This window comes from Aythya ferina (genome assembly GCF_964211825.1).
Source record: "Aythya ferina genome assembly, chromosome: 20".
Classification (NCBI taxonomy): Eukaryota; Metazoa; Chordata; class Aves; order Anseriformes; family Anatidae; genus Aythya; species Aythya ferina.
The window spans coordinates 9,955,093-9,975,779 of NC_140318.1; the positions used below are offsets into that span (position 1 = coordinate 9,955,093).

Here is a 20,687-nt window from a genome sequence, read left to right on the forward strand (position 1 = left end):
AAGGCACAGCTAGTCACTCATTAAGCCTGGCCGACAGGATTATTGCAGGCAAAGAGCAGGGCGGGGGGCTTCTCTGCCACCTGGGCTTCTGCTGCCGGAGCCTGCCCCAAAGGAGGGAGAGCCCAGCACCCACACCGGGGTTGGGGCAGCTTTGGCACAGTTGCATCTCTCCTCCACCTCGTGCTGCTGTCCCACAGCTCCAGGGCTTCGGGGAGCTGTGAGGAAGCACGGGGAGCTGCACCCATCTCCTGATCCTGCCCCCTGGCATGGCCAGCGGGAGGCTTAAACCCCACCAGTGATGTGGGGCCGCCCAGACCCCTCCTCTCCTTCCAAGGGGAGGACAACCTCGCCAGCACAGCCTGCTCTCCTGGAAGTCACGGGTCCCTGCCCTCTCAAAGGCTGTAAGGTGGTTGCTGTTTGGTGCCCACAGCACCAGCATCACCACTCCTGTGCTCTGCCACGAGAGGCAACAGCACCAGGGGCTGCAGCAGCAGCACAGCCCCAAGGACAGGGGTGCACTGAGATAGGTGACACAGCACAAGGGCACCGCTATGATTTCATGTTTTGGGGCACCAAGCATGCTGCTGTTGCTATATGAACAGACACCTCTAAATGTAGAGGCTGAAAAGCAGGAGGGACAGCGGGGACTGCACTAAAGAGAGCCCAGGACAGAGACACCAAGGAGAACTGGCATTGCTGGGACTCAAAGCAAGGGACAAAACGAGGGAACTGCACAAAGGCTGACCAGGCAGGTGGCACCCTGCCATGGCATCACTGCAATACCACGTCCTTTGGGACGAGGGCATCAGCGCAGTGACCATGGGAGCAAGTGGGTGCATGGGTTTGATTCGGGAGCTGCAGCAAGAAGTGGAGGAGCCGGTGCCTCCGCAGCAAGGGGCAGAGCAACAGCAGAGGGGTCCCACAGCAAGACATGTAACCACTCAAGTGGTCAGAAACCCACTCCAGATGCAATCGATTCTGGGGGCTGAGGGTACAAGGTGTGAAGCTGCAAAGCCACTGCTGCAGCCACCGGACAGCCCCGCAGCGTGGCAGCCCCCAGCAGGCTGGGCCCAAGCTCACCTGGGTGATGGAGGCTGCTGGGATTTGAGAGGAACATTACCTGGGGTCACCAGTACGATCCCACTGTCAGGGGGCCAGCAGCAGGGAAACAACAGCAGAGGGAGGTGGAAGAGAAGTGCTTGGCTGGCTCGTCAGCTGGGAAATGCGAGTGCTGGCCTCCCTCCAGCGAGGAAGCCACAAGGCAGGGACAGGGCCACGATGTCCTGCTCAGACCCCCAGCAGAGGGACGTGTCCTTCTGGGCAAGGGGCGGCTGGGCAGGGGTGGGAAGCAGATGCTGGTGTTGTGTGAGGTGACACTCACAGGAATTCCACAGCGGGAGGCTGAGAAGCACAGATGGCAGCAGAGCGATTCAGCCCATTCTTCCAAGATTTATACGCTACGTTAGGCTTCAATGAGGAATCACAGCGAAGCATGAACAAAAGTAGCAGGTATTTGGGGAATTCAGAAAGAAGAGAAGCAGCAGCCTTGAGCCAGACTGTGCCCACACCAAATCCGAGCAGGAAAATGCAGCTGTGAGATGAAAGACATGGTCATATGGGCAAGTCAGATGCTTCCTGGCTCCATCTTCCTCCTGCCTCCATGCCCCCACTCAGCCACACAATCCACCTCTGTGCTGAGAACAGAAAATTATTTACTCTTCTTCTTGTGTTTTAGCGTGCTGATCTTTTCGGATGAGGGGACAACCCCTAGGGCTCATCTGCAGCTTGGGATGGAGCACATGATGGGCAGCAGGCTGGAGATGAACAGGCACGAGGCCTCACCAGGCCTGGGAAGCCCCACCCCAAGGTGGTACCGATTCAGATAAAACACTTTGGATGTGCTTTTTGCCAAAATACAGATGCCTGCCCTGTCAGCATGACTGCACGTGGCCCAAGCTGGGCACAGGCCTCTGGGGTACGCTGGGACCACCAGGACCCCCGCTGGCCACGAGCGGTCAGCAGCAGAGGGCACCTTGGGGCATCCAGCACAGGGAACCCAAGGGGGGCACCAGTAACAGCACAGGAGCCCAAGCCCACCCCAAAACCAGCATCGAGGGGCTGGCGAAAGCTTCCCACACCCCCACAGCCCCGGGAAGAGCAGGGGCCCGACTTGCCCGTGGGTTTGAGGAGCTCCTTTCCCAGGGGCAGGACGGCGCCGCAGAGGCACGGAGAAATCCGCTGATCTTGCAGTTGGCCTCGCCTGCCTTCAGCGCCTCGACGCAGCAACAGGCTCCCTGCTGGATGCCCTCTGAAATGTAACTTTATCCCGCCGCGCGCGCTCCCTAATCAATCCTAGGCATAAAGCAAAGCAGAAAACAGCCCTTTTTTCTTCGCTGGAACAGACCCAAGTATGCACGATAACAGATCCCACTCAAAGCTATTACAAACCGGAGCACTGCAGCGCGTTTCGCATCTCACATCGCAGAGGGAGCATACTTCTGCAATGGCATCATCGCTTCTCAAGTTGTGTGTTTGAGAGACTTCCTAATGACCTCATAGCAGCACATGTGACCAGTAAGTCATCTTCTCAAAGGACTAGAAATAACATCAACAGACCCTGTTTTGGTTTTGCACAGAACAGCTTTCTGCAGCATGAGCAGGTTTCCAGGCTGTGAGGAAGCGGAGCCAGCTCAGGCCAGGGCTGGCATTTTCAGCTCCCTCTCATTGTGCTTGGCTTCAGCAAAGATCAGAGCAATTAGCGGAGGAAGACCGATCAGCAGATACTTCAATTCCATACACAGATTTAGACACAAGAGCTTGTTTATCCTGATACGGGACAATTTGGCTACTTTCGTGGCGCCCATGTGGTATCCTGCAACCCAGAAATATTTCAAGAGCATTGTCAGAAGAGATAAAAGGTGGTCTCACAACACGGAAAAAAAATGCCTTGAAAGTGCCGTTAATTATTTACAAGCCAGACATGTTTCAGCAGGCTTAAAACCAGCTTTCTTCCAGTGCTTAAAAATAACAGCTGCACTCAGGTGAGTCTGAGCAACAAAGCAAGAAATCTGAAATTCGTGGCTGACCAACAAGTGAGCAGTTTGCACCAAAACCGGGAAGTTTTTATCCCAGGGCCACTGCAGGATCGGGTAGTGCTGGAAATAAATGGATGAACACTGATGAGCGTTTTGGTGCTAAGTGAAGGCAACTTAAACAGCTAAAGACACACTGACGGTCTTGACTATCTGACTGTACTGAGCCCAGAGCACCCCAGGAAGAGGAGCTCCACATTCACGCTGCAGAAACGAATGCCAGGAGAGATGCCCCAAACCTTAATGGCTGTGGCCAGAAGGCAGCCACAGTTACCAGCTGTGGGCCAGGAGCACGTGTCCGAGTGAGAATAAGGAAAAAACCAACTGGAGTAGAGCCTGAAATCCTTTTGTGCCAGGCACAAACCAGCACCCTCCTGCAGTGGCTCTGCCTTGGGCCCCGTGTGTCCCTTGTCTCTGAGTCACCCCCGGCCCAGCTCTGGCAGGACGGCTGCCTGCCCTTCCCAAAAAGGCCACGGCAAGCACCACCACCTCCTGGCAGGTGGGACCAGGGCCTCAGCTGAGCCATTGCAGGCTGAGCAGGGACAAGGGAATTGAGCAAGGGACAGCCCCACTGACGGGTCAGGCCTGCATGCAGCTGGGCTGCTTATTCTTTCAGCAAGGGGTGGTGAAAGCCAGCCCCCGTCCCCACCTGTCACAGCATCCCAGAATGGCTGAGGTTGCAGGGACCTCTGAAGATCTTTTGGTGCAACCCCCTGCCAAGCAGGATCACCTGGAGCACATGGCACAGGATGGCACCAGGCAGGCTTTGAATATCTCCAGATACTCTCTCCATCGCTAGAGCACGTCCAGCCCCAGGGAAAGAGCCACTCAGCTCAGCCCAGCTCTGCCAGCATCAGCCTGCTGCTGCGAGGAGAGCCACCGCCTGCCTCCCACCTGGGAAGAGAGGGAGGAGGAGCAGAACCTGGCACAGAGAAGCATGGGAGGCAACCTCCAAAAAAATACCTCCATAAAAAACAGCAAAAAAATCTGCAGCACACAGCATGCCACTGAGAGCTGTGCAGGACAATGGAAGGTGGCTCAGACAGGACAAGGCAGCACACGTGGTGACATGTGGACACCTGACGGGGGACAGACCCTCCCCAGGCACACCTGGAGCTTTAACACTACCATGAAAGATCCGAACAGCAGCAGCCAGCAGCCTCCCGTGTGCCCTGTCTTTAAGCACACGCCCCAGCTGCTGCATTTGGGGCTGCCTCAAAGACAGGGGTGAGGGCAGAGATGGAAAGTTGTGCGTACTTACACCTGCAGGTCAGAACACGCAGAGCGAGATCGGCTTGCTGCAGTTGTAGGGACAGAGCCCCAGCGAAGACGTCATCCAGACGAAGAGTAAACTCCCGGCGTAGAGCAGCGCTCAGCACAGACACACTTGTAAACACTCTCCCTGTCCCTCTTTGCCAACTGAGCCGTCAGAGAGGGGCAGAGAAAAACACTGTCTGCAAACAGACCCCACTCCCTATCCCTGGGCACCGGGACCTGCCCAAGCAGGCTCCAGCCTCTTCGCTCTCGTCTGCGGGACGAGCCAAGTGCCTTCCAGCGTCCTGCGAGAGCTGCAGAGAATCGCTGCTGCTGCAGGGAAGGGCTCAGCTCGCTCGTACGCACGGTAACCTTCTGCTCCGGGCTTCTGACACCTAATCCCTGGAACCAGCGGATATATTCAGCAGGCACCAGGCCTCTTTCAAAGCTGACCTTTCTGCTTTAAGCACTAGATAGTATCCGATGTTCCCAGCATTGTCCTCACGCGTTCCTCCCCCGCACAGCATGCCAGCTCCTCCTGCCCTCCAGCTCCGCAGTGAGGTTGGAGCAGGGAAGGTGCAGGGAGCGCTGGCAGCAGAGGGGCTGCACAGCTCACGGGACCGCTGGGGACAAGCCCTGCTGGGGACAAGCCCTGCTGTCACCTGCAGCACTGCTCCTCCGCCCCCACTGCTCTCACCCAGAAGTTTCCCGTGTTCCCTGTGCTGGGCAGGTCTCACCAGGAAGGGCGATGTTTGAGCACGTATCTCAGGTCTGGCTCCAGATCAGCCACCGTCACTGGAGCTTTTCTCCCAGAGACACGGAGACGACAAGCAGAAGTCACCACAAACCGTAAGCACCAGCTCTAAGCTCCAGCCAGGAGGCACAGGGACAGAGCCCTGCAGAAATTACCAGTGTACAGATGAGCCGGTCCCACATGAGCTGTCAGCCGAAGCCTCTTGCTGATGTCCTGCAGAGCTGCTGCTCCTGCCCCTGCGGCCAAAGCCTGACCTCTGCACTTCTGGCCCAGGGCTCCGTACGGAGCAGCTGTCAGCAGCAGTCGCCCGCCACATTTCTGCGATTCCTCAGCAAGGACCATCTCCTTCAGACAACCGGAGGACAGCAGACGCCAGCGCTCCCAGCCCTTTCCACAGCCCCTGGCATGCAAGACAAGGCCCTGGCAGGCTCTCGGCAAGCAGGACACCCCTTGGCCTCTCTGCTGGCAGGAGCAGAGCTTCAAACCCACCCAAGCTCACCGCCGCTCTCCGCACAGCACCGCAGTGCTCCCTTGAGAGCAGGAGCACCACACCGAGCCCAGGTGAGCACAGAGCAGAGGACAGTGAGATGATTGTAGCCACCGAGATCGATCAGCTCAGGGGGCCCACCTGCATGCTGCAAGCACACACACTGCCCCACAACCACCCCGTTCCACATGGGGACAGCAGAGCCCAGGGACACGGCCACATTTCAGCCCAGCAGCACAGCCCCAGCAAGGGAAGCTTTCACCTCCCCAGCAGCTCTTGCGTTTCTGCTGCCCCCCTCCCAAGCGAGGCCCTCCAGCCCCAGCCAGCGCGGGGATGTTGCAATCCCCAGCTCCGTCTGAAGAAACCAGCCCAGCCCAGATGACACAGGAGGCCGCTGGGCTGGCCTCGCTACATGCCATTCATTGACTTCCAGAAGCTTGTGGCATTGCTGGAGGCAAGTTTACTTCTCAGATGTTGAGAGCCGTTCTGCTCTCATTAGCGCCCGGGAGCATGGCAGGCGGCTCCGATGCGTGCTCCAGCAGGCACGCTCAACCCATGACCTGGTGTTTTTCTGAAAGAAATGCAAACCCGGGGGAAAACGCTCCCCTCCCAGCATGAGGGGCTGAGGAGGGCAGATGAAAGGCAACCACAAGCCTTGTGTATGTGTGGCCTCGGCCTGGGCTCACAGCTGGCCCGCACCCGATCCCATGCGCAGCTCGGGGCTGGGGATGTGCCCCACGCTCAGCCCGCGCCTCCTACAAGCCCAGCGCCCCTCTGGTGCTGAGGGCCGAGCACCCTTCTGCTCCTGTCAACGATGGGACACATCCTGCACGCACTGCCTTCTCCTGTAGGAGCCCGTGCAAACATGAGAAAACCACCACACACGGGGCCCTGGCTGCTTCTCTGTGGAAGCAGCACGAGGATGGGCTCACATTTCCCGTACTAGCACGGAAAAGGCAGAAGGATTCAGGTTCATTACACGCCGTGCTGCGAGCCCTGCTGGGACATTTCCCAACAGCTCACTTCAAGGCCCTGAAACCTGCAGGATGAGGTAATTCAAAGCTAAATGCATAACCCACGCGGCGGGGCGGTTCAGTAGGTATGGCTCCGGAGCTAAAGCAAATAAAAGCTGAGCCGTGCAGTACCCAGCTCCATCCCCGTACGTCTCCAAGACTTGGCCAGACAAAGCCACGGCTGAGTCAATCACATGCTGGAGACGGTCCCACCTCGAGCGGTAGGTCAGGCTGAAGGCCTCCAGATGTCCTCTCCAACCAGCATTTCCACAGCTCTGTGATAGCGGCGGTGAAGAGGCAGAGGAATTACTGCCAGCAGCTTTATGAAAGACTCGCATCGAGTTTCTCCAGAGAGATCTCTCTAGATTCAATTAAAGGCCCGCTTAACGAAGATGTCGGCACTGACACAATCCGGGCTGACCGTGTCCTGGCAGGGATACTGCAGTACCAGTGCCCGTGCCTCGATGCGCCGCACAGGTCTCAGACGGGGTCAGCACACTGCGTCAGCCTGTCCCAGCACTAATTAGCACCCGCCATAAGAGATTTCTTTCTGGCATTTAACTTCAGCCATGTATTCAAGCGCAAGAGCTCGCAAGACTTCACAAACACAAGCTAAAAGCGAGGCGGCCATGAGCGCTCAAGAAGTTTGCAGCAACTTAGCAAAGTGATTTCCCACTAAGTCCGTGCTCTGGGGAGGTCTCCGAGGCCCTGCTGCTATTCCGTGTCCTTCCAGTGCTGGGAGGAGGCCAAAAATGCCACACTGGAGCCCGAGCCACCGCTAAAGGCGGGGGGGCTCAGCCCTCGGGACGACACTTTTTGGAGTGGGGTTACTTGAGTAGTATCCATCACAATCCAGACCAACACAACACCCCACCAAAAAACAACGCGCACGGGATGAATTCACAGCGTTGGGACCCCCGTGGGAGGGCAGCGAGGAAGCTCACTGCGAGGCTGGCTCTGCGAGCCTGGGACCTGTTCTCACCTGCTGGGTCACACGCCTCAGCCCCAGCAATATCACAGCTCCCAACACGCCTGTGCTCACAGGCACCCCCAGCTCAGCTCCTCTACAAACAAACAAAAAAACAAACCTTCCTGGCCGATCGCCTTCCCCAGCACGAAGGTGGGACTGCCCTGAGTGCAGGGAAAGGCGCCCACCACAAGCTGACATTTTCGTCCTAGTACCCCAGCTATTTCTGCCCGTCAGTGTGCTTTGACAGGCAGAAACAAACGAGCACAAGTGAAATAACATAACAGCACTACAGGTGGGTGATGAAACCTGAAGCTTGGCTAGCGTTAGCTCTCAGCAAGAACACAGCACGAGTGACCGAGACCAGCACCAAACAAAAACGCGCAGCAGAACGTGCCCAGATTCTCATCCTTCAAGGAAAAAGAGGCTGAGAAGACAGCGTGCTCTGCAGCTCTGCCTCTGCTCACCCCTCAGCAGCTCCCCGTTACTGATGGGTGGGACGTTTTTACACCTTAAATGCTATTCCCACAGAAACTCGCTTTTCATTTGCGCTGCATAAATTCATCTGGTTGGAAGAGAATACCCCGCCCTCTTCTCCTGGCTCCCAAATCGCAGCTGGCAGGCTCAGGGCGTACGACAATCCTTGGGAAGAAGCACGACTGTTTGCTTTGTCCCTCCCTCCTCTCACCCTCTCCTCCATCCCCGTGGCACATCCAAAGCCACCACCTCCTGCCACCTCGTGTCGGGCTCTCCCGACCCCGCAGCTCTGCAGGCAGCTTTGGGCTCGGTACCCAGGCATCACGAAGGAAAAGTCAAACCAGGTCAGGAGAGCATCATCCACGCTGGGAGCCCGTCCAAGCAAACACCCAGAGAGCTGCTGCCTTAGGAGCAGACAGGCCCCAAACCCAGATTTTGGGACAACTCCACCCAGTTAATTCCTCGCTCACGCGTTCTGCGAGCACCAGATCTGAGCGGGCAGGCGTTTTAATGCTCCACGGGCAAACCAAGGCTTGGGCAGCACCTCCCGGGTACAGACCCTCACCTCTCACACGTGTGCAGAGTCTCCAGGTGGGCAGCCAGCCCGCCACCAGGCCAGCAGGATCCCATCCAGCAGCAGCGTGAAGGAAGATATGGTCGAGCTGCTCTGAAAAATAAACAACCTCAGTGCAACCAGCCAGAGCATCAAGTGCTTTACCAGTCGTCTTCGTTAGAAGGAAAAAATGTATGATCTTGGGATTATTAGGCAGTACGTAAGGAAATGGAACTGAAATAAGTCATGTTCACACCAATTTTATCTAGAAAATAAAACACAATGGCACAGAAAGTGGATATTTTAACCTGCATTGTACTACAGGCTCACGAGGACCCTAAGAAGCTCTATGAAATATCCGTGTGCAGGTAGGCCCTGGGGACAACGTCTGTGGTGCTCCGGGGGAGCAGATGTGCAGAAGTGACAGGAGAGCAGTGCCACCACGTCTGCACCCACCTGGAGGGCCGACTTTTTCCCACTTGTTTCAGCAAAAGCTCACAGAGGGGACCCACAGAACAGCGCCGTGCAGTGTCAGCTGGTTTAGTGCGTCCTGCTTTCTACGTGCCTGCCTTCAAGTTACATAAAACACCGTCAGATTTCAGGTTTTGATTTGAAGTTAACCCTGCCTAGTCTGACTTTATTTTATTTTTTTAAGGGACTGGAAACAAGGGGCTCCTCAGCTCCCGTTTCCATAATCAGTACCAGTGAAACTCCCCCCAAATCGAGCAGTTTTGTGTGATACTTCCTGGACTTGGAAGAGGGAATCACTCTGGGCACAGAGAGGCCTTTGATCAGAAGGGTTACCTTCCTACCTGGCCTGTGAGAACAGGTTGTGCATAAAGCTACTGGCAACAAACTCAGCTCGTTCCGCTCGCTGGGAGCAGCCACCCACCACCACCCCACAAAAGCTCTGTGTAACTCTCGACATCCTTAAACCATGCCCGGGATGGATCTGGAAGCACAGGCCTTCCCAGTAAGGACACCTTCAGCCCGGCTGCTATCAAGAGAGGTGGAAAACATCCCTTGGGAGAGGGCCCGGAGGTCTGCGGGATCCCCCGCAGCACAACGCTGGCATTAAGGCTTCGCTGCTCACTAAATTCTGATGCATTAAGAGCAAAAATATCATCAATCCTACACAAATTCCTCTGCTGACGCCAGCAGAAAGAGGGCCGTGGAATTAAGGCAGATGAGAGCTTTCCCTCGCTTGGGCTTAGCCCAGCGCCACACACACTAAAGAGAGAAACAGAGCTGAGGACAGATGAAATACTTCCTCGCTCTCCTGCTGCTGTCCAGGCAACAGGACCCAGCGCTCAGGAGCATCCCCTGGCATGCTTCGTATTCAGAAAGCTCTTTTTGGAGCACAAAGCCGTCCTGAAGTCGGCTCCTTTCACTGCCTCTAGTGTTTTGTGTGTGCCATGAGCCCACTGGGCATGTGACTGGCGTGTTAAAGCTCCCTGGCTCCCCAGCCCAAGCTCAGATTCTTTCCCTACAAAATACACTGCGTGAGCTCATCTGCAAGCAATCAGCCTGAGAAATCAGCTTGTTAAAGGAAGCTTCTAGGAAAGCAGAGATGTCTCCTGAGAATTTGGGGGCCTATACGGTTTTAACCAGTTTGTTAAACCCCAGCTGCTCTTCTCCCCATTGGGGTCACACAGCCCAGAAGCCATCTCTCCTCCCACACAGCTCCAGACACCGGGAGGGTTTGCCAGCACCGCGCTGCAGCATCACGTTTTGAACCTCCGCAGCCTGCGAGCACTCACGTCTCTGTGCAAACTCCTTCACTTTAAGCAGGCACTTAAGAGTGTAAGAAAAAGCTCTGAGCTGCAAGCTGAGCACCATCCGGACAAGGAATCCATTAAAGAGGTGAGAGCAGTAACCTGGATGTAAGACAGCGTTTTCTTCACTCCTGGATTCTGGATGTGTATCAGCACTTCCCCACAGCCAGCTCACAGATCCCAGGCGCTCCCACAGAGAGGAGCCACCAGCAGAGCAGGAGCTCTGAAAAGAAGGGAACGGGCTCCCAGAGAGCCACCTTTACTCCGAAGCTGATTCAAGTGATGCAGAAGAACGTTCCCCAGGCTTGCAGTGAAGCTCCAGGAGCATCCCCAAGCCCTACGCTCCGCCCTGTGCTACATCCCCACAGGGACCCACGCTTTCCTTCCTGGTGAAAGCCTTGGGGAAGCACGAGCAGAGCAAAGAGCAAGAAAGCAGCGCAGCAGCAGCTTCCCAGACTCCCCTATCCGCCCGGCTTTGTGGGGCCAGCCGTGCCTTGTTCCTTGAGGAGGAGCAGCGTGGTGGTGGCAGAACAGGCAGCACCGCTCTCGTGCCAGCACATGCAGAGCTGCAGCCCCTGAGCTTTCAGATGAAAAGCTTTTCAGACCTCCTTGCTTTTCACTTCTTTCCATGGAAGCTCACACCCTGCCCTGCTCTCGGCCCCGACACCCAGGCAGCCCTTTCCTACCTGCCCCCATTCAAGTCATTCAAGTACTTGGAAATTCTTTCCTTGAAGTTCTTGGATAGAAATCACTGTTCAATGTTCTACACAGCATACAGGAAGGGGAAAAAAAAAAAAAAAAAAAAAAAAAAGTTTGCCTGTTTCTAACAAGAGATCATGAGGACTGAATCCTTGGCTCTTCCCAGCCCGGGATTATTCCAAGGGAAGTGATTATTCACAACTTCCAGCGCCTATTTTCAGTTCAATTTGCAAAAGTAACTGTTATGAAACAAGCCGAAGGAAGCAAAAATCAGAATGGAAAGGTAAAATGCATTAATCACCACGAGAGCAGAGGATTAAGTTCACCACACTGGGATCTCCCTCAATTTGTCTCCTCACTAAAGCCACTTGCTAAGCTCTAAAAAGATCAGCTCTGGCACAACCACTAGTTCATGAAGTCAGAGTCATTTAGGGTGGAAAAGACCGCTGAGATCATCCAGTCCAACCAGTAACCCAGCCCAGCTGCCCACCACTAAGCCATGTCCCCAGGCACCACGGCTACAGGACTTCTAAACACCTCCAGGGATGGCAACTCAGCCCCTCCATGAACAATGAGGGTCACTGCGAGGGGCTTTGTTCTGTACAGGACGGGGTGACAGTCACAGTGCAGCCATCCTGGTCAACAACGGCACCTTCTAGGTCCAAATGCGACTCAGCCTCACGCTAATTTGAAACGCTGCCCTAAAGAAACTGGTTCTTTAAGAAAAAAAAAAAAAAAAAAAAAAAAAAAAAAAAAAAAAAAGGCCTTTAGCTCTGCTTGACTGCAAACATTCAGGCTATACAAAGCGCTGTGGGAAAAAAAAAAAAAAGTCTCCAAGTTCCTAATTTTGTAAGATTAAGAGCAGACACCCCCAAACGTACGCCAGCTACTAAAAGCAAAGTGTCCTGCCCAGCAGAGGAGCACTGTCTCTGGGCACGCACCTTGCGGTAAGGAGGGACAGGGGGGCAACACCACCAGGCTTCAGCTGCTGCACCCCATAGTGCAGCTTCTCAACCAAATCATGGAGGAAAAGGAGAAGGCTTTCCGGCTCAAGTTCCAACTCCTTTTTAAAAATCAGCTTATAGCCACTATAACACAGTAAGAACAACTGTGCAGTAACTGGGAACCTGCAAAAGCAGCTGCGGCGTAAGAGCAGTGCAGGCGGTGTTTGGCAAACACGAGCAGAGACAAACGGCCCAAGGGGGTGGCAGAACATTTAGGGAATAAGGGAACCAAGCAGCAAGTCCCACCCCTGGGCCCACAGAGAACCTGCCTTGAGCCCATCCAGCCAGGGCACGCCTGGCAGAGGCAGCCACCCCGTGCTGGCTCCACGTGAGATCTGCCTCTCAATTCCTCCCCTGTGCTGGATGCCCAAGCCTCTCCCATGCCTGTAACTTCTTTGGATGGTCTCAGGCCAGCCAAGAGCATCCACAGGGAGAGCACAGCACCTGGATGTGTCACTCCCTGCCCCAGTCACCCACTCAAAGGGGTCATCTACTCAAAAGCGCTCATACAGGACATCCTTGATCCCACCAGGGCCCCCACTGCAGGCAAACTCCCCAGCAAAGAGGACACCTGCAGCAACAGCAACCGCATCAGTTGTCACGGAGCTGCAGCAGCAGGCAGCACCGCTACAGAAAAATCACCCCGGCCAGGTCCTGTCACACCTCTGCTCCAGCTGAGGCAGCTCCAGGGTATTTGGAGAAAAAAAGCAACTTTTTGCCACCATCTCCGCAGTGGCGGTTCAGGGCTGGAGGATCCAATCTCCACCCGGTTCCACCCATGGAACTGCCCCAAGCCCCAGCTGACAGCCGCGTGCTTTGAACATCCTCCTCCGTCACAAGCTGACAGCTTTCAGTGACACCCAGATCTTGTTCTTGGCTCTCCCTCCCTCACCACAGACCTGTGCTCACAGCCTCTCCACGGCCAGGGCTGTCACTGTGTACAAACCAAACTCAGGGAAGACGTGCCAAAAAATAAAAAATAAAATAAGAAGTCTTCTTGGACAGCAAAGTGAATGAGAAAGAAGAACGCTCCTGGGAAAGGCACGGAGCCCATACCAGGGGAGGAGGAGGAGGTCACCTGGGCAATTCCCAAGGCAGGAAAAGGAAGCCGAGCCTCAGGGTCTCACATGGACGGCTCCTGGAAGCTGAGGACAGGGCAGAGATCTGACTGCAGCCATCGGAAGGCCACAGAGCGCTCACTAGCAGCAGAAAGCTCACACACCCTGACATCTCCCAGGGGACAAGCACACACCTGACTAATGGAATTAGGTCTCGTCAAAATGCAATTGCTTTCCTCGATTAGACACCAGAGGCCAGGACCCACGGGCAGAACAAGCCACGAGCGGCACCGCAGCCAATTCCCGGGGAGCTCCTCATTGACCCCCACGGCTGGGGGCACTCGGCCGGGCAGCGGCACCCTAACGGGGCCAGGGGCTGGTGGAGGGGAGCGGGGCCCTGCCCGCACACCGCTGCTTCTGGCTCCTACAGGGAATCACGGCTACGCTTCTCACAATGTTTTTTGTGTTTTGTGTTTTTTTTTTTCTTTTTCCAAAGGAGTCCATTAAAGACAGAAGAGCTCAGCATTTGAGACCGAAGTGTTGAGTTATCAAAGCGCTGAGTTATCCTTCAATCTCCGAGCACAAAAAGCAGTGAGACAGGAGTCTCGGTGCCGTTCCCTTGTAACATTTTTCCCCTTTCTGCCCCAACAAAGCCAGGCACACAGAGTTCCACTTTATCACTTTTTCTTTTCTTTCCTCTTCCCTTTTGCGCTTAAAAATTCCACCAGAGGAGCCGACAAAACACAGGGTCACACTCCCGTATTTTATCTTTGCCCCTTCCTCCCTCTGCCCCAAATCAGCCCCCTGGGAAGCCCGAGACACAAAACCACACCAGGGGCCGGGAGCAGAAAGGAGGAGGGGAACGCACCGAGCTCCCCAAAAACCCGAACACCGAGTGGCAACCAGAAAAAAAGCCCAAACTAAAGTTTAAAAGCGATGTTTCCCCACAGAACCCTACTTAAAAATGAAAAATAAAAAAGGAATGCTTTCAGAAAGGGGCAAAACCCCACAAGACCCCCGAGGAGCACAGGCAGCCAGCCCCGTGCGTGCCCCCCCCAGCCCCGCGGGTAACGCGGCTCCGGGGGCGGGAGGCGACCGAGGCCCCGGCGCCGCTCCGAGGGGCTCCGAGGGGCCCCGGCCGTGCCCCGGAGCCCGGCCCGGCCGCCAGCAGCCGCCGCCGGCCCCGGGAGGGCGCAGCGGGGCCTACGGCGAGCAACGAGAAGCCCCCGGCTCGGCCGCCGCTCCCCGCCCCGGGCCCCGCACCGAGCGCCGCGGAGCCGCCGGCGGGGGGGGGGCGGAGCGGAGCCGCCCCGGGCAGCGCCTCCCCCGCTGGTGGCGGCGCGGGGCCGGGCGCCGCCGCTTACCTGAGGGCCCGGCCGGCGGCTGCGGGCGGCCGCGATGCGTCCCGGCCCCTTTCGGCCGCCGGGAGGGCGAGGGCGGGGGCGGCCGCGGCTTCGCCGCTCTTAAAGCGACAGCCCGGGGCGGAGGGGGGCTGCTGGGGCCGTGGCGCTGAGGGAGGGAGGGGGGGGGAGCGGCCGCTGCTGGGGCGCGGAGCGGGGCTCCCGGGAGCGCCGTGCCTCGGGGCCAAGATGAGGCAGGGCTGAGCCTTGTGCCTGTGCCTGCCGCCTGCCTCGGGGCGCTGCTGTGTGCCTCAGGGCTCCTCAGGGCTGAGCCTCGTGTGCCTTAATGCACCTCAGGGCTGAGCTCCGTGTCCCCATGGCCCTCAGTGCACCTCAGGGCTGAGCCCTGTGTCCCTCAGCACACCTCAGGGCTCAACCCATGTCCCTCAGAGCACCTCAGGGCTGAGCCCCATGTCCCCCATATGCCTCAGTGCACCTCACGGCTGAGCCCCATGTCGCTCAGCACACCTCAGGGCTGAACCCATGTCCCTCAGTGCACCTCAGAGCTGAGCACCGTGTCCCCATGGCCCTCAGCACACCTCAGAGCTGAGCACCGTGTCACCATGTCCTTCATCACACCTCAGTGCTGAGTCCTGTGTCCCTCAGCACACCTCAGGGCTGAACCCATGTCCCTCAGTGCACCTCAGGGCTGAGCACCATGTCCTCATGGCCCTCAGCTCTCCTCAGCGCTGAGCCCCATGTCCCCCATATGCCTCAGGGCAGCTCAGGGCTGAGCCCCATGTCCCTCGTGTGCCTCACCGCCTTGTTGTGTCCTTGTGTGCCTCAGGGTGTGCCATGTCCCCGTCACATGCCTCAGGGCCCCACAGTGTTCCCTGGTGACCCCTTGCACCTCAGGGTCTAGCTGTGTATCCCCGGTGCACCTCACATGCCTGCCATGGCCCAAGTTACCTCGTGTATCCCATGGCACTGCTGGGTCACCCCTGTACCTCAGGGCCCTGCCATGTCCCCAGGTTACCACTTCACACCCCACACTACCCCTGGTCACTGCTGTGTCCCCAAGGGCTCCCATCACTGCCCTGGTGCCAGCATGTCCCCCACCACCCCCAGCACACTCCTTCCTCAGCCAGGCTGGAAGAGGAGACACCGCACTAGGGTAACCCCGTGGTCCTCATCACCTAGTGCTCTTGGTCTCCTGGAAATTATTTCCACCCTTTTTTTTTTTTTCTTTTTTTTTTTCTTTTTTTTTTTTCTTTTTTTTCTTTTTTTTTTCTTTTTTTTTTTTTTTTTTTCTGAGTGAACAGCAAAGCCAACTTCAACCCATTTTCGATTTCATGGCTCTTAGCTGTAGAATGTCTCTTTAACACTGAAGCAATTAGAGGCATGGGCTTGGGTGTGGTTTTACTAGGTCCTTCATTTGTTTATTGATTCCACATCATTTTCCTCCACTTTTGTCTTCTCCAGTTGTACTTGCAGTAATCTTTTCAGGCTCCCCTTTTCTAGACATCCAGCTGTGCAACACAGTGCGTAGGATCACGGTGAGGCCATGCAACCCAGCTACAAAAACTCATTTTAATATTTTCTCCATTACACTCCTGAGACACCATCAGTGTGACAGGCGGGATTAGAGGGAGCCAGAGGGTGAATGATGTGTCTAATGAAAGCAGCTGTGTTTACAGTTCCCATGGCACGCCTCCGCACAGAGCGGCATTGCTGCCCCTCGTGCCCAGGGAGGAGAGCAGCTCCTGCCTTGGGCAGAGACGAAAGCCTGACGCAGATCTCTCTGTTACAGTGCTTGAGACTGGGTCCCCACTAGCAAGGTTGTGAACAATCTGTTTGTGTGTCCATCAGAGAAAAAAATATTGAGTCACTGTGGGATGAGCCACTGTGCCCACTCTGGGATGGCCTTGTGGACTGGGGGTCACAGGGGTGCTGTAGGATCAGGGACACAGGGCAGGCAAAGCCCTTTTGGAGTGTCTTTGCTGCATCGTGCAGCGTGCCTGGTCCTGAAGGATGTATCCATAGCACTAATTAAACAGCACCTGGGGATACTGCTGGGCACAGGAGCGTTATTATGTGTAATGTCAAACTGAGCTGGGATAGCACATCCACTGCTCTCCCCAGGGACATTCCCAGGCACAGCACAGGGCAGGAATGCCCAGAGACTGCCCTCAGTACACATCTGGCTGCTTCTTGCTTTAAAGGGCAAGAGATTTTACCAGCATGGACATGTGCTGGAGTAAAGGTTCCTGTGCCAGCGGGACTGGGGGGCTCCAGGGCAGCAGGAAGGGAGCTGAGGTGGCCCAAAGAGCCTTGGATAAGGAGAGATGTTGGAGGAAGGAGAGGTTCAAGGATAGAGGGGCTGGGGATGTTGTGTGGGTTGGGAAGGCTCTGGAGGGGGCAGAGTGGGGAACTGGGAGCTGTGGGAAGGGATGGAGCGCAACACAGGCTGAGAGACTTCAGGGGGAGGTGGAGACCTCCAGGGTGACAGAGCTGGGGTGCAGGAGGCTGCCCTGCAAAAAAGGCAGCTACCAGGAGCCATGACCCCTGAACGGGGCTGGGAGTGAAAGTGCAGTGCTTTTTTTATATTTAAGGGCTCTCTGTATTTACTTTGCTAGTTTACATCCCAGCACACTCATTTGTTTTGACAGATTCTGCTTTCCCACCAAATCAGCTCTCAGCAAGGCAGTGATAGCATCTTCAGCATTTCTTGCAGATGCAGCATTGCAGTTTCATATTCGGGTGTCTAAAACACCACAGGCCACTCGTGTGGGTCCTGCTCAGATTCTGTCTCTGCTGCCCTCTCGTGATGCCTTTGGGATGCGCTGCAGGAAAGTCCTTGCTCACTAAATTTGCAGTTAGCTCGGAAAGAGTTCAACCCGCCCGCCATTGCTGAACGACATTTACATTTTCAACAGCATTTACTATGTCATGAGTTTACAAAACTCCACATTTTGTCATTCCCCGTGATCTCACCGTCTTCCCCAGGACCTCACAAGGGATGTGGAGCCCCACTGCAGGACTGATCCTGGACCACCACTCACAGACATTATGTCCCAGCAGCTCCTCAGCTCCTTCCTCCAGACAGTTCCCTAGCTGCACATTGACCAATTGCTCTTTTTTATTATTATTTTTTATGTTTTTTTTTTTTTTAATTATTATTATTTTATTTTATTTATTTTTTATTTGAAATTAAGCTAAGTTCTGTTGGTGATTCAGCTTTTTCAGTTTTCTTGTTTTGTTTTGTTTTTGTTTTTTAATAAGCAGGTCTCTTTGTAATTGCCATGAGCTGCAGCACCCTACAGTTCTGTGTTTTGGCCTGCAGTGCTGTTCTTGGCTTTTCCACACCTCTTCCGCAATCACTGCATGTGCAATCCAGCTTCCTTCCATTCATGGGTCACATACGGCTGCTCTAGGTCATTACAAAACATTTGAGTTCTGCTCTTATCAGGACCTGAGGAACTAATTGCTATTTCCATGAAAAGACCTGCTTTCTGAGACAAGTGAGTCACGCCAGCTGGCTGTCATGGAAATGATCTGAATTAAGCTCCACGTGATGGGGTGAGGTTGGCCAAGGAGGTGGTGGTATCTCCATGCCTGGAGATTTTGGAAGTCTGTCTAGATGCAGCTCTGAGTAGATCAGCAAAACTTGGAAGTTGCCCTGCAGAGTGAGAGGTTGGGGTGGAGGTCTGAAGGGCAAGGCTGGGGCTACAAAACCAGAGCGTGGTCTTATGGACTGACCCTCATGGGGCAAGCCCTGCCACACAAGATACACATGGCTGGAGCGTGGGCCATGGCTTGGGGAAGGGTTTCCAGGTGGCATTTCCCAGGTCTGGGCTCCGGGGCAGACTCTTCTCAGGGTGCGGGCTGGGGAAATCCCAACCGTGACTTATGCAGACTTCTTTGAGATGCATAATTAGAGGAGCTGAATCCCAGCCTCAGGGAATGAGTGATAAAACAACCCAGGATACTCGGAACAGCTTCCACTGAAAGTCCTGGGCTCTTTGTTTCCAGCAAGGAGATATGAGTGTCTCTTTGCTACAAGCCCTATGGCCAGATAAGGCCAAGCAGGTCCTGAGCCTGGAATTTCTTTATTCCTAACACAAGGAGCCTGTCTGTGTCTGGGAAGCAGCAGCTCCTCTCTGAGCTGCACCTCACTATGTGGACCCCAGATGCAATCACATTTACTCTGTTCAGAAAAATCTGGGGTCATCCTGCCCTGGACCAGTCACTAAACCCCTCCTTCACTCAGAACTACAAAGCACTGCTAAATTCCAAAAAACCCTTTGATAAACACATGGTGGAAGTGTTGGCTAGAAGAGACCTGATGGTTTCTGGATCATCCTCCCCCTTGAGCAGCCCTCTTTCCCAGCCGCTCCCATGGTTTCCTTTAGGGATCTTCCATTTTTTTCCCAAGATAATATTTCACCCCAGTGCTGTGGTTCTCATTGTCACCTGGGTCTGTGAACCCTCTCCTGGTGCTGGGCACCAGCAAGTCGGCTCCCAAGCCCTGCTGTGGTGCTGACCCCACTGTTCTTGCTGGTTTGGCAGTTTTATTTCCCCAGGATGGTCAGCAGATTTGAGGGTGCAGCAAGGAGACAACATTAAATTTTAAAGTTTTAGTTGACACGTTGTGAAAGTCTGATCTTAACAGTTTTAATTCTACAGCATTACAGAGGGAGAAAATCATACAGGATTTTTGCACTCTCTTAGGTTTCTTCTAATACGTGAGAGCTGACACCACATTACAACATGCAAACAGAGGCACTGAAGGAAGTTATACAACAGTCACAGAAAGGTTAGCACAGTACAAACCCGATGCAGGCGTACAAATGTAATGCCTGCAGCCTTTGTTACAGCTTGTGGAAATCCCGTCTCTAATTGCAGTCACAAATGGATCAGCATTAAAAACTGCATGGCTCTTGCTGCAGCCCCAGGCTTTCTTCGATGCCTCCTCTGGTTACTGCTGGTCCCGTGTCACCGTCCAGAGTCCTCGTGTCCCCTTGAGGGGTGCAGAAGTTCACAAGGGAACCTATGCTGCTGACGGTGCTCCAGCAGCCGGTGTCCAAGAGCAGGAGCAGGACAGCTTCTCGCACACAGCTCAGTGCTCTGCACGGGAGAAACCAGTCAAGCATTGCCTGCAGAAGGCGTGCGGCTGTCTCCTGGCTTGTTGTGGCACATCTGCTGTGGTCTGCCTGAGAGGCTGGTGCTTGTAAGCCGATGAGAAAGTGATTGCCAGGGCCTCTGAAACAGCTCTGTCTTCTCTGGATCTGTTTGCTGCTGCCCCAAGCCGTGCAGCTGGCGGTGCTGCTGGTGCGCAGAGCGGCTGCTGCCCAGGACCTTTTCCCCCAGCCAGTCTCTCTTGCTCAGGCTCCTCGGTTAGGACCTGCATGAGGATGATGCCAACAAAGAAGAACAGCCAACGTTTGACTAGGTCTTTCTCCGGGCGTGGCAAATATTTTCTCACCCGGGCTGGGTACAGCACCTTCCGGGCTTTCCTGCTTCGCTTTGTTGGAAGGCCTGGAGGTCTTCCGACAGCTCGGACAGCAAGCATCGGCCTAGACAGGTTTTCTGAATTGTTTTTCAGCAGATATGTGCTGGAGAAAATATTTTCTCCCGTGTAAGGCAGCATGTCCATAGCAGCCTGTCAGGGTAGCTCAGAAAGCTGGGAGAATTGTATGGAAATCTCTCTCTGCTTAAGGATTATTTAATTGAAAAAGCAGACCAATGAAATAATATTGAGAAATATTACTAATAACAACAGCACTTTTATTCGTTCTCGTTAACGCAAATAATGCAGAACCCCAGAGCTGAACTCTTGGAGTGATTTACGCGTTTTTATGGGGAGCTTTTCTTTGATTTCTCTCCCTACTCCTACCCGTGCTATAAATACCAACTTTGATGAGTGAAGTTGTCATGGGAGGAGCTCGGCTGACTCACAAACCGCCCAGGAATGTCTGCCCCCAGCACCCCGTACCTGCCCACGGGCACGCGCTGCTAACAGAAGGCTGAGAGCATGCTCCAAATTTTCTCCTCCCCAGTTCTGCTCCCCTGTGTTACAGCTGTCTATCAAGGCTTCGCCTCAAGACATTTCAGTGCTTTTGAGAGCACAGCCTTCATTAAAATCCACAAATCTGCTATAAAGAACAGAAACAGAGTCTGAGGACAGGTAAACTCTCAGCTGCCTTCCCAACCC

At 54.9% G+C, this 20,687-nt stretch overlaps 1 protein-coding gene across 3 annotated transcripts in view; it reads right to left on the reverse strand.

Moving 5' to 3' along the window:
- The window catches only part of LOC311421924 (discoidin domain-containing receptor 2-like), a 58,156-nt gene extending 43,557 nt beyond the window's left edge, over nucleotides 1–14,599 (reverse strand). The window contains exon 1 of one of the 3 annotated variants that reach the window (XM_084494403.1): nucleotides 14,498–14,599. The gene's annotated coding sequence lies outside the window, so the exon portion shown is untranslated. Of the gene's footprint in view, nucleotides 1–2,174; nucleotides 2,313–4,353; nucleotides 4,733–14,497 lie in introns of those variants that run through there. The other 2 variants (XM_084494405.1, XM_084494404.1) reach the window with 2 other exon arrangements.
- Nucleotides 14,600–20,687: the final 6,088 nt, after the last annotated feature.